This window comes from Scophthalmus maximus, chromosome 1 (assembly GCF_022379125.1).
Source record: "Scophthalmus maximus strain ysfricsl-2021 chromosome 1, ASM2237912v1, whole genome shotgun sequence".
Classification (NCBI taxonomy): domain Eukaryota; kingdom Metazoa; phylum Chordata; class Actinopteri; order Pleuronectiformes; family Scophthalmidae; genus Scophthalmus; species Scophthalmus maximus.
The window spans coordinates 7682232-7692902 of NC_061515.1; the positions used below are offsets into that span (position 1 = coordinate 7682232).

Here is a 10671-nt window from a genome sequence, read left to right on the forward strand (position 1 = left end):
TCATTAGGTGATTTATTGATGTGTTTGCAACAATGAATTGCGATTGTGATTTGGCTCCAGAGCATCTTATCTGTCATTTTGAAATATGGTGAAAAACAAAACATCTGGTGATGGATTTGCCTTGAAGATGAGTGTGATTTTTTGTAGGTAGTAACTAATAATACAAACCCATCCCCATCCGTTATGTTCCCTCGCTTTCTCTCTCTCTCTCTCTCTTTTTCTTATTCATTTATTTGGCCTCCTCCTTTTGTCATTGTTGAGGAGGTTACCCTCCCTCCCCTGACAACACACACACACTTTTGCATTTTGCATATTCATTTCATGTTAAATTGATGGATTAAGTTATCCCTGGCTCAAAATCAATCGTGGTTTGCTATTCCTTATTCCCTTACACTGGACCACAATCCCAGAGAGAGAGAGAGAGAGAGAGAGAGAGACTGGGAGAGGGAGAGAATGCATTGAGACACTGATAAGGCTCACTCCCATTATATGTCATTTTAAACAAAGAGGCAAAGCAGCCTGTGGAGACTCCCTATCAGCTATTAAACAGAGACGTAGCATGCAGCCTGAGATTGATGATTAGCATTTTCTCCTGGTAGAATAAAGATGCCGGCCCGGACCAGCGATAACCAGAGAGAGTAAAAAGCTCTCCCTATCCTCCCTTCTTCTTCTCCTCTTTCTTCTAGTGTTTGTCCTCTCTCTGCTCTTGATTCCATAAATATTCATATCTAAAAATAACTATTTCTTAACTCTCCTTTTTCCTCCAGCTCCCAGCCATCACCCTCTTAACCCTCCTTCATTCTCTCCCTTTCTCTTTGCCAAGGCAAATAAATGCACAGGCCTTGTTGCGGTCCTTTTGTCTTCTGTCCTTGTGTAATCTGTTAGGAGTGGACAACATAGGATCCCTTATGTCACAGCCGGAGACTTGTAAGTCCTGGCCAGATACAAGGCGGACCGACACAGAATGAAAGCAGGGTAAAAAGGGGATTTCAGCGAGAGTTTGATAGGAGCGTGTCGGGCCATTGTTTTCTTTGCTGCAAGACCAGCGTCGACCATTGTGCAGGGACAGTTTTAACAGCGTGTAAGGGCTAGAAGACAGCCGGGTTTTAGATGAGAAGAAAGGATGTTGGTGCTTGATAATCTGTCTGCTTTTGAATGTCATTGTATTAAGCCATATTGGAAAATTACGTTTCCTCTTCAACACTAAAAAATCATCCCGTTTCCCTCGAGAATCCCTCGTTTTTAAGTTTTGCTTTACAAAAGAAAAAAGTGTCACACTGACCTTCACGTCTTTACGGTGGACAAAGACATATCTTGTAGAGTCATGCATGGCACTTGTTTTCGAGACATAATTCATAATGCCCAATTCACATACATTATCCTTCCTCTAACACTATCACAAACACATAGATTTAGAGTAATTTTGTATAGTTTTCATGTGTGATTTAACCTCCTAAAAATACGTTATGCTTAATGATGCTGTCCTCAGAGCCTCCTCCCTCTAAAGTCTACAAGTGATAACGTGAAAACTTTTATCTTATAGTGCTGCGTACTATAAAACAGATGTCAGGCTTGTAATATCTCCCAGTATTGTATTCTTAGACCTCTGCTTCTTCTATGTAATTTGCAATCGTATGTGTTTTTTTTGCTTATTGTTTTACATCATTAGTCCTTACAAGAGCACATTTCCATCACCTTTTCATCTTTCTTCTAATTTGAAATACACTGAAACAAAAAGGACCCACTGCAGTAAAACTTTCCCATTGTGTTTCGAACTCTTGCTGACTTCTCTTCTCAAGCAATATACATTTTCTGAGTTTCTACATGGTGACACCACAATAATCACTTGTACTCACTCACCAACTTTGTTTCTTTTAAAATTCAAAATATCAAAAAGTGGGAAAGCTCTGAGTTCATGACAGTCAGGGTATTTCATTGTAAAATTCTGTCTCTTACCATTGTGTAAAATTGTCATTAACAACCAACTAATATGCCATCATGCAGATACACCTTGTGTTAATTCTGAGTAAAAGAGCAACATTTTACTTCTGACAAAAGCACCAGCCTAACTAGTAATTATTTGTTGCATCGCAACAACTCTGTCTTTAGTTGATGTATCAGAATTCACATTATCACCCAGGCATAAGCTAAATACATGTTTGGACATGCATGTATTAAACACGAGTATGCATATACATAAAAATCATGTGCACAAATGCATGTGGGTATTTGTGCAGGGGGGGTACCCACACATTATGTGCATGCGGCAGTGACACATACACGTGCAGTGCGGCGGCTTGTGCACACTTTCATGCAAATGTAGACGTTTACAGGCGCAACATTTGTCTTTTTGTCTTCCCAGTGGTCTCCCCAAGTGGTCGAAAGAACATCACTAGAGCTCCTCCTTTTGCTCACAGCTAGTACTGCAACAACAACAACAAAAAAAAAATATCTTTATGATTGGTTCCATATTGTAGCAGCTAATAATAACCCATATGTACTGTATCTATTAACAAACATATATTATATATATATAATATAAATATTCACTCACTATTAAAAACCTATTTGAAACGTGTTGTTTTTTTGCTGTCATTCATATTCCACAAGCATATTTTCCCAGGTCTCAGGATTAGAACTATCTTATCTACAATCGTAATCTCTATAACCTGTCATCACCACCACCACAGAGATTAGAGATGTCTTGGAGAAGAGGAGGAAATGACTGAGGAAAAGAGACGAGAGCGTGGAATCGAAAATCCTAGTGCTTTGAAACCTTTGTCTCCACCATTGATGGTCAATTAGACTAAACAGCACATGAACGGGACCCGATGACAAGAGTCGGAAAAGGGGAATCAGGGGGGTTGGGGGGTTTAGAATATGTTGTGCTTAGAAATGGTAACGAAAACGAAGTAGTAACAAGTAAGGACATTTCCCCCAAAACTTACCATGAACATTTGACAAGAAATATGACATCAGCCTTTCATCAATCTGACACCCCATCCCCTTTTTTAATAAACAAATTTTCTGACCACTTGTTCCTATCAAAGGAGAGTCATTTTGATTTAGGCGACATTTTTCAATCTGCTGTCAAGAGAAATAATTAACCATCTGTTTCTCTCTTCCTTCTCTGTCCAGGCTTGTCTACTTGATATCTGTCCTGTCTGGTGATATGATGTGAGTCATCTAATTGCGACAAAGCTTGCTTTTGAAACCGTCGTTGCTGCTTTTGAATGACTAGTGATGGTGCGGTATATTACTAGAGATGTACAGTGAATTACTCTGAAAAGGAACTGGTAAGAGACAAGAATGGAGGCAGGAAGAGAAGGAACTCAATCACGCAATCTCAAACACTTGACAAGAATTTGGGGAATCACACACAACAAGGGTCCGTGGCGACATTCAAGTCAGCCTGGATGTTGATGACCAAGTGGTGCCACATAATTTACATTTTTGAAAATACAGACCATATATTAAGAAGACAAATTCCAAAAGCGAAGGTGTATTTTATGGTCTTCGTCTGAGAGTAACTCGCACATATGTGGACCGCTGAAGCAATGGGTCTGCCTGTTAGTCAGTATCATTCAAGCCAAATCATATACATAATGGATTATTCCCACTAAATTATGAAGCGTAACACCTGCCGCACTATGAAGCTGGCAGTGTTGTTTTATACTGCGGGAGCCAGTGTGACGCTTGTGGAAGGATCTGGTTCTTAATCAGAGTATCACATGACAGTCTGGTGGTGAGCATTGTCAAGTTTCCCCTCTTACGGTGGAAAATTTTAGGAAGCTTTTTTTCTTACAATTTGATTTCCTTACTTCAGTTAAACCAAGAAAAAAATCAATAGTCACAGCCTGTAGCCCTTGTTTTCTTTCTTTCTTCTAAAGCCTTTAGATTTCATGTGCATCGCTCCCACACACACACACACACACACACACACACACACACACACACACACACACACACACACACACACACACACACACACACACACACACACACACACACACACACACACACACACACACACACACACACACACACACGTCCTAGTGCCTTATCAAGGTTTTAGCACTGAGGCAGATCAGTGGTTTCTGTCAACTAACACTCGACCCTTAGCAGTCCGGGTACATGTATCTAAGTGTGTGTGTGTGTGTGTGTGTGTGTGTGTGTGTGTGTGTGTGTGTGTGTGTGTGTGTGTGTGTGTGTGTGTGTGTGTGTGTGCGCGCGCACACACAAGGGCTGAATGCAATAGTTTATCTGTTTCCTGTTCCTGCTCACTATCACCCAGTCACATTCCAAAACCATGACCTCCCCTTTCATCCCCAAACAGGTTTGTGTCTCTATTTGTCCCTCCGCTGTTTATTCAATGTTTCTGTCTTTTTCTTTTTTTCTTCTCTTCTCTTTTCTTCCACTCGCCGATGAAGCTTTTACAAGAAGAAGATCCAATCATGTTGAAAAATCCTAAATTCACAGTCCCTCACTTGAGTGCTCACACTGCTCATGACCCGGCTTCTGTCAAGGTCAAAGGGCATCTCTTGGATATTCTGGCAACAATTTTTTCAGTGTCTAGTGTCAAATGTCACATTCATTTGATCAGCACATCAGTCCCACCTCCTGAGAGGTGGACTCTTTTGAGGTGGAGGGTGGTGATTTTCTCCATCAAACGTTACCCTTCAGAAGAGGTGCTCTCAACACCAGCTACTGAAGTCACACACACACACACACACACACACATCGGTATAATCCCCTCTTTACATGCCCCCCTTTGTTTTTGCTTGTGTAAAATTACAGTTGTACAGGTGTCCAGCCTGCGAAGCGGCGCTGACGGACAGGCATGCAAGAGGACAGCCAAGCACTTCTGTTCGCCACAAAGATCTTTCTTGTCTTACAACTGGCTGTCCTGCCCAACATGTGGCTTTCGTTACAAAAACCCCGCTCTCCTAGCAGGAGCCCCCTTCATCTCCGCGAAGGAACACAGAGGAACGACGGAAAGGGGCTTTCCAAGATGAGCAGCAAAGTGGCTTCCTCTTTCAAAGGGCCGTGGATGTACATGGCTCACGGATTCCTGTGTTCGCTGTGAGATAGTGCAGCACCTGGAGAGGCCAGACAGGAAGAAAGGACAAGCGACGGGAAGAGAGAGATGAGACGCCGCTTAGATGCGATGCCAGGGACGGGACCGGCAGCGTGCTCAGATTTCACTTGTCTGTTGTGTGAAATTGTGGTTTCAAATGCTAACAATCTGACTGCCTCCCCAACCTTATCCCTTTCATCCTGCACTCATCATCCTCGTATCGTGAAGCGCGTGGATTAGCATTTTCACAAAAGCATGCTGCACAGAGATGAATTCCGCTCTCACCTGTGGCTTTTGACAAAATCCCCTTCCTGGGAAAAATCTACAGACTTCTACTTTTGTTTGAGCTCTTTCTTTTTTTTAAAACGTCTCTCTTTCGCCCCGATCCAAATGTAAAACAGCAAAGTAATGTGTTTATATCACATAGAAAAAGACAAAGGAAACGTCTTTGCTCTCAAAGCTTGGGACAGGGTGTAAAACAAAGGGCCTTTGGTGATTGACACACGCAGAGAGTCCCCCGCCAATCTTGCGGACAATCCATTTCCTCAAGCCAAAGTGTTCTCTTTGTGTGTTGAATATGTTTTAGAACATGCCGGCCATTGATTGACATGGGCGCAGGGGCTGGTAAAACATTACTGTGGTGTGAAGCAAACAACGGTCCATCTGTCACTCTGCCTCAGATGTTTGGCCTGAGGGCTATACTGTTATAATAGTGGTACAAAAATCTGGACATTCTCTCTTTCTCGCTCTCCTCTCTTACCCCCTTCACTCATTCTAGCCACTGTAAAATAATTGTGCTCATTTGTATTTGCTTTATCATCTGTCAATTGTCAGTTCTCCACACCGATCTGCTGTATGTCCTCATGCCTGTCCTATCTGTCTCTCTTATGTTTCAGCGAGACAGTTGCTCTTCAAATTTCCTACATGGCAAGTTTATGTGCTGATCTTGCAGTGCAAGTGCAAGAAGCTGTTTCAGTTTTGAATCTGAGCTCAAAGGTGCAACGACAGTGATGACAGTCACCCGAGATGCGATAGTCAGTCATTCGTATGTCCCCTTATAAGTGAAACTGCACCTTATTTTCCAACTACTGTAGGAAGATACAAATGAAGTAAACAAGGCTACGTTCAATGACGATCACCAAAGAAAACCACATTAAAAACCATTTTAGGTTATTCAGTATGCTACATATGGCTTTTGAGTAAATACTATGGAAACAAAAAAAGATAATGACATTTATACTTGTTTAGGATATTGAGAGTTCCCCCCCCTTCTCTTCAAACAGTTGGAAGGCATGGCAGTGACACCCAGTGTGAGTCACCACCTTACACCTTTTTTGTTGAAAATGAAAACAGAAAAAAAAATGCTGTCTATATAAAATGTCCTGATACTTGTGTATTTCCAAAATGTCATATGGATTGATTCAACACTGGCATTACAATTTTAATCAGCGGTGTAGAACCAGGTGTTAAAACGCATGCGGCAGCCCTCCAGGCCATAAGAAATTGGACAAGGCAGCAGGAAATTGTGTCTCCTCCAGAAACAAGTGTTTTGTGATTGTTTACCCCATGTCTTTAAATTGCATTTCTTCCTTTTTAATTTAAGCACCTCAGCTATGGGATTGGATGGGGGAGAAAAAGAGTAAGGGAAGGGGGCGAAGGAGGAGCGTGGGGGAACCTTTTCCACTATATCTTTTTTTCTATCCACCCACTCTCCAGTATTAACCCCTGTCTGATGTGATTCCTGTCAAATGCAAATGTCACGACCTGATATGGTCAGCCCACAGGGCACTTTGACGACATGCTCCGCAACCAAATTAAAACTAGAAGTTGAATGGTGTGTGTGTGTGTGTGTGTGTGTGTGTGTGTGTGTGTGTGTGTGTGTGTGTGTGTGTGTGTGTGTGTGTGCCTGCAAACTATGTATGCTACAATTGTGCACATGTGTATGTTTGACTCGTTGATCTTGACATAGTTGCAATTACAAAAACACAAGCAAAACATGATTGCTGCGAGGACAGGGAGAAATCAAGTGTGATAATAAAGCCTCCAAAATACAACTTTGTTCACAGTATGCTTGAGCATTCGAATGGAGAATTGCTGTGCACGCACAATTCAGCTTATAAACTATAAAGCTCTTATTTTTATCAAACATGTTTTCTTTGACTACAAAAAACTTTTCTTTCCAAAAGGTTATGGCTTTGATTTGAAGGTGTCCGACTGAACTTCATACATACACTATAATGGTAAATGGACTGTATTTATATAGCGCTTTTCTAGTCATAAAGACCACTCAAAGCGCTTCACAGGAAAGTCACATTCACCCATTCACACACACATACAGCGCTGCTATTTACCACGCATTTTTCTGTCACATTCATACTCATTCATGCACTGTCGGAAGAGCCGTCAGAGGCAAGTTAGGGTTAAGTGTCTTGCCCAAGGACACAACGGCATGTGTACTGGCGTGAGTTGGGATCAAACCGCTAACCTTCGGGTTGGTGGACAAACGGCTCTACGTCCTGAGCCACAGCCGCCCTGAGAATTTCATCACATGTACAGTGACAATGTACAGATAAAAATAAATAATCATTTGTGGGCAACTAGGCTTTTGTGTTCTGTTCAAAACTGATCTATTAAAAGCTTTACAGTAAAATAAATTAGTTTCTTCCTATTGCAATTGCGAATTTTAATCAAAGCCTGTTTTAAACACATCAAGTTTTTTATTTTTTAATCTCTCAAATGTTATAAACTACTCGCAATAACATTTGTTGTGGTGTAAGAGTCAATAACTATCATGATATGATGGAGAACAACAGTACTTTAGAAAAAATAACAGATAAAGATGACTAAGAATGACAAGAATGGGAAATTGGAAATTGTCTCTCTCTCTCGCCAAATCCGACACTACTCAACTGTTATTATTATTATAATTATTATTATTATTACTACTACTATTATTATTATTATTATTAATAGGGCCTGAGCCACTGACAAGCATTATCAGGCCAGGAGCTATTGTAATTGTAGGGATTATTATGATCATGACCCTGTTATTTATCATCAGCATTAAATATATTGTTATTCATATATCAATAATAATAATGATAATAATAATAAGAAGAAGAAGAATAGCAGCAACATCATTACAACAATAAGTGTCAGTCTCTGTCTTTATAAGAACCAGTCTGACAATGCTCATTACAATGGTTACACAACTGTTCCTGGTTTCTCTCTCTTCTCTCCCTTTATTTCCACCCTTCTCTCCTCTCTACCCTATTTCTCTCCTCCCACCCCAACTGGCCGGGAAGATGCCATCCACAACTGAGTTAGGTTCTGATAGAAATTACTTCCTTTTCAAAGGGAGCGTTTTGTTATGTCAATCTAATCATTCTCGATCACAGTATTACCATGCCGTGCATGTAAATCCGCAGATAAATTATGCGCCATAAATGCAGTAAGTTTATCTATAAGGCACATTCCAGCCATCTTTACTGTGCAATTAATGTTATTAATAATACTTATATAATAATAATTTAGCCATTATCCCTTATTATTCATTATTCATATTCCTTGAGAAGTCCATATCCTATTGGCTACAGTTGCTAAAAAGAAGCAGTACCTGCTTTACTTGCAAAAATGTACTGTAGATGCATTATATGGTGCATATGAAGTGTACCTGTAGCTCTGTGTGTGTGTGCATGTACATGTAAGCACAAGTGATTGAGAGGGTTTAACGTTCCAGGTAAAGCTCCTGTGATTGTACTGAGAGTACTGAGAGACTTTTACCACTAGATGGAGGCAAATATTCAGTCATGAACAGCTTTAAATCGAGATTATATGCACATAATTAAATGTAAGTAATATAACAAACTGTATCAGGCTTCTGTACAAGGATGAAAATATCTATATATACACACTATAGGTAGTAAACTATTTTTTTTAATTTAAATTGGATTAAAGCCATAGTGCTGTATGTAATTCATACTTTCCTTTTTCTTTAGAAGAAGAAGATCAAAGTCAAGTGCTCTAACATCTGGACTTACTCATTCCTCTTTTATAAGTTTATTTTATTTGGGTCATCATTGAGTGAAAAAATAGTGGTATATTTACACCCCACCTAGCAATGCATTAATGACACAAGTTAGTTCTCTACAATTATATTTAAATCATCTATAAACAAAAGGTAGTCTATGGTTGAAATGTTTATGATGTCATGACATCTCTGGCTGTTATGAATCATTTCATAGAACCAATGATCGCACTCAAAGCAATACACCCACTCAATGGTGTGTGTGTGTGTGTGCATACCCACACAGAAGACACACACAGCCCTTGTGGCCCATATGCTACATTTTCCAATAAAAAAAAACCTGACCCTTATAACTCCCACTCTTTGCGTAGATGAATCCATCAGTTATAGTCTGCTAATAATACTATGTATATATATATGTTTAACGTTTCTTATTGTTCTAAGGAAAGCAGGCGGTACTGCCTCCTCATCGCCGGCCGTACATGCTGGAATACCCATGATTAATTGGACAGAATATTGATGAAAATATCAATGAAACAATATAACTAATGCAGAGATGGAGCTGGGTAATTAAAACATAGTGCCGTTTCCGAACGACACCGTTTTCAGCTGGTTGCATAAAGATGGGAGAGAAGGTGGCTGCAGGTCAGTCAACAGCTGTCTCTCCATTTCTTTGGTAGACATTTGTATTTACATACTTTGCTTTTGTGCACGCAAGCCCTACGTCCCCACCACTATCTATAACCGCATATTGTTGTTGTTCCTGTTTTAAATTTCTCAAATGAATTGGGCCTGTAATGACAGCCTCTTGCTATGTTTCAGAAATGAATGGCAGAGATACAGTTAACTTCATGTGCTATGTTTCAGCACTTTTCATTAACAGTCTTTTACATTTTCAGCAACATACAATTCTTTGTTCAAGTAGTGTGTAATTATCTCTTCCATTAAAGAATTAGGCTACATTTCCCTCACAAGAATTTGAAACGATATGGGTTATGTGAGGACAACAAAATCCAATACAAATGATCTCATAATGGGTTAAGGCAAATAGAGAATTAAAGAAATGTATAATTTCCCTTGCATTTACCGGGGGATGCACATTTTAGATGTGTGCTTATTTTTCTTTAAGCTCAATATCTTGCAATGAGTCACAGTTCAAAGATTTTAAAATTCAGCAATTCGGCATTGGATTATGGTAAAGATGACAAGAACCATGAGTGAATCATAGATGTATTAAAATACAAAAAAGGATGGGATGCTGGGTCTGCTGTTGTGAATTATCATACATTCAGACCTACATCTATTAATTTTACCACAGTCCAGCCCTGCAATGGATGTTTTGAAGCTTATAGTTCAGTTGAGGTTACGATAATAGGTGAGGTTTAGTTCAAACTATTAAAAAAAAAAACTCAATCAAACAGCAATAAAGGTCTCAAAATGTTTAAAATAAGCTTCAGAAAAATGTTTACTTTGTTGGTTGGCATAAGTCTTGGTTTGCACTTGCAGTGGGCAAAACCGTTTTATTGTTGGAATGCTGAATGCTGATTTTAATTGTCTGTGATTTGTA

The 10671-nt window shown here is 39.8% G+C and overlaps 1 long non-coding RNA gene across 1 annotated transcript in view; it reads right to left on the reverse strand.

Moving 5' to 3' along the window:
• Positions 1–10671, reverse strand: part of LOC118294095 — a 100174-nt gene that overhangs the window by 88217 nt on the left and 1286 nt on the right. The window lies entirely within an intron of this gene.